General features: G+C 32.9%; 1 non-coding gene across 1 annotated transcript; it reads right to left on the bottom strand.

The window, feature by feature from the left end:
* Positions 1 to 2169: 2169 nt before the first annotated feature.
* Positions 2170 to 2242, bottom strand: Trnav-cac. Its single transcript has one exon. It is a non-coding gene; the product is annotated as a tRNA-Val (tRNA).
* Between the last annotated feature and the right edge of the window lie 1598 nt (positions 2243 to 3840).

The following is a 3840-nucleotide window of genomic DNA, read 5'->3' as shown; positions in this document are numbered from 1 at the left end:
GTATCGAATAACGAAACACTTATTTGGACCTTCAGACGTCCTCGATTATTTTCATGTTATTAACGAATCTTTGATAATCCCGATGATGACCGTACGTAAATTATCATCGTTGAAGATTCGTGCGAATGCCATCGTGGTATGAAAAAGAAAAAAAAACAAAAAAAAAAAAAGAAAAAAAAAGGAAAAAGAAAGAAAATAAAACTCGTTGGAATGAACAGGGATGCATCGTTTGCATATTTTCAAAATCGGGTAAGGTAGAAGATAGGGGGATACGATTGATGATTCCTCTTTCTCCTAAACTCTTATCCCATTCCCCATTTCCCATTTGAATATCTTCTTCGTTGAAATATTATTTTGCCAATGAATTTGTCAAACCATTGAGCAAACAACAATCTCCTCAATGCCGATGCGTCTACGAGTATCTCATACACGAGATTAGAAATTGACCTCGTCAAAAGCCTCCTCCTCGTCTGCTGAACCGTGATGGTTAGCCTTAATTAATATGAGAAACTCGACTAGCATTGTCATTGAATTAATCGTCCTCAAAGCGACAGATAAGCCCTCGTACCCCCAAGAGCTTCCAATCGCTTGGTAATCGTATAACACGCTATAGTTTGAACGGATCAAGGTCCTATTGATTAAAGAAACGAGATTACTTTGAGAAGACTTCAATATCTAAATAGTTCAATATCGCTTTACTTGTTCTATAAAGTTCATTGATTAATTGTCAATGACAACCGACGATCATTAAAATTTTCTTATCTAATACAATATATAGATTATACTTTCTTACTATTCGATAAGAATATCATATATAATTTTAATCCATATCATTCGAGTTATATAAATATAATGAATATTTCTCGATGAGTTCGTATGAAACTTATTTCTTTCTAGTCCTTAAATATTAAAAAAAGAAAAGGAAAAAAAAAAAAAAATACAAAAAAAAAAAAATTGTATCGGTGAGACGTTTAACCAAGCAAATCGTATGGAGCCGGTCGGATTCAGATACTCTGAACCTCGAAGGTTTCTTTCTTTTTTTTCTTTTTTATCTTTTTCTCTTTCGTTCTCTCTCATTCTTTCAGCCCCACCCCCTTAAGAATGGCACATTATACCTACTGGTGGATGGAAAAATAAAGGTGGCCCCATGTTGTGGGAACGGGATGGCACGACCTCGAAGGGCGCGGCCGAGTTCAGACTAGACCGAAACTCTCTCTCTCTCTCTCTCTCTCTCTCTCTCTTTTTCTCCCTCTCCCTCTCTCTCACTCTCTCTCTCTCTCTCTTGCCCTTGTGCTCAACCGACCTTGAGACGGCTCGTATCCTGACTCGATCGGGCCCTCTTCTACTCACACTATAACGGCGAGTAGTATCCTCTCCTCTTGCACACAAAGAATTTCTCTTCTCGTTCTCCCGATAATGCACCACCATCGTCATCATCATCGCCACCAAGCTTTTTTTTTTTTTTTTTATATTTCCTTTCTTTCTTTTCTTTTTCCCTTTTTCTTTTTTTTTCTGTTTTTTTTTTTTTTTTTCTTTTTTTTTTGCTTTCGACGACGACAACGACGACGATGACAACAACAACAACAACAACAACAACAACGACGACGACGACGACGACCATAACAGACACTTCGGAATTTCAACATCCGTTGGAATCTCATCATCGTTTTCAGAAAAACGATCTTGAGAAGTTCTTTCATTCGAGTAGAACGTTCAGAATAAATTCCTTTCACTCCTTTCACTGATCGTTAGATCTTTCAATGTCGTTGATCGATACAACGATACGAGATCGTAACAAGATCGATCTACAACGTGGAATTATGATTGTGTCGAAATTTTTGTCGTTCGTTTAGATTTTTTTCTTCTTTCTTTTCCTTTTTTTTCTTTTTTCTTCTTTTCTTTTCTTCTCTTTGTCTTTCTGCAAAAGCGTCCATTCGAATTATGTTTTGTAAGTTTCTTTCTCTTCTCTCTCTTTCTTTTTTCTTTTTAAATCGATATCGCCACCCTTTTCTTCTGAATTTTTTGTTTCTTTTGGTTTTTTTCTTTTTTTTTTTTTTTTTTTAACGAATATATTAGTAAATATATATATTTGTTTGTTTAACGTGATGAGAATTAGATTTAAAAAGAAAAAAAAAAATATTCAACAACGCTAGGGGGTTGTTTTTATTGTGTTTCCGCCCGGGATCGAACCGGGGACCTTGTGCGTGTGAAGCACACGTGATAACCACTACACTACGGAAACGTTGAGAACATAATACTTTGTTCATGAAAATCAGCTTAAGGTTGAGAAGTTTTCTTTTTTTATAAAATACAGTAATGTATTTATATGTATACGTATAAATGTGTACTCGTTCATTCTCTCTTTTTCCTTTACATGTAATTTATATATACATGTATTTTGTTATTGTTGTTGTATGCAATGAAAAATTTATTTCATATCCGACGTTTTTCATACTTTTTAATTATAAGCTATATACTTGCAATTAGTATAATTATAATTATATAATTATTAAATAATATACAAATTGTGATATTATGTATAAGGAAAAAATATAATAATACTTATAGAGCAGTCCAATTATTATAATATTACTTGCGATAAATTATATAATTATATTAGTAAAACGTATATAATTTTTTTTTTCTATTTACCAAAAAAAAAAAAAAAAAAAAAAAAAAAAAGAAGAAAAAAAAAAAGGAATTAGTTTATTTTTAATACAGAGCTTCGTTATAATATTGTTTTACGATTGAATTCGATCGATTATCATTGACATCATTCGGTCTTATTCGATTTCGCCAATTCGAAAAGATCGAAACGATTCATCGCTCATACATAATAGAAAGCTCCCGACTTTCTGGAGGAAGTAAAACGTTCACTCGGTTTAGTCGTTTACTCGATCGTGATCTCGCTCGTGGAGGACGGACTCGCCGCGCAGTAAGAGAAACTTTTACTTTTGCTAGAGAAAGTGCATGCTCGATGCGTCTTTCTCGTTCGACTTGGTTTACGATAATGCAATGCGTCGTCATAATCGGACCGACCGAATCGCGTTCACTCTCGTTTATGTTCAATCCTGTAAACAATTCGAGCGATTAAATAAATAATAAATATAGAAACACACGTATGCACGAGCTAACGCAAATATAAGTCAAAATGATAACGTGGTATCTATAGATTTGCGTACCTTTAAATTGCAAAATTTATATCTATCGTACGTTCCTATTAATTAAAAATTAAAAACAATAGACAAAGGAAAAAACAAAGGAAAAGAAGGAAGAAAAAAACAAAGTAAAAAAAGGGAAAAAAGAAAAAGAGAGAGAGAGAGAGAGAGAGAGAGAGAAAAAGAAAAAAAGAAAAACAGTCTCGTTCGGAGTACTTTGGAATTTTTCTTCTCTCGATACTTCTCGACGTAATTATTTACTTGCGTACGTATTTAATTAATTAAATAAGATATTTATTTAAGAACCGATAAAAAAGATTTGATAGGAACAAAACATGACCATAGAATATTCTCGTTTGTTAACGTCTAACAAATTAATTATTTCAGAAGTATATTTTCAACTTCCTTTTCTTTCCTTTTTCCTTTTTCCTTTTTTTTTTACTTTTTTATTTTTTTATTTTTTTTTTTTTTTTCTTCTTTTTCGTCGTCCCAATATATCTTCCGCATTTTTCGAGCGATCGTTCGGTCGATTGTATTTTCATCATTCGTCGCTTTCAATTCCTCGAGCCGTGATACTTATAGAAAGAGTAAGTGTCCGACCATATTGGAAAGTGCTAATAAAATAACACAGATATACGTACATACATATATAAGTACATATATACATATCTATATGCATATA

The sequence above is a fragment of the Vespa crabro genome, chromosome 22 (assembly GCF_910589235.1).
Source record: "Vespa crabro chromosome 22, iyVesCrab1.2, whole genome shotgun sequence".
NCBI classification, from domain to species: Eukaryota; Metazoa; Arthropoda; class Insecta; order Hymenoptera; family Vespidae; genus Vespa; species Vespa crabro.
Note: the sequence above shows the minus strand (reverse complement) of the source record. Positions and strands in the feature narration are given on the sequence as shown.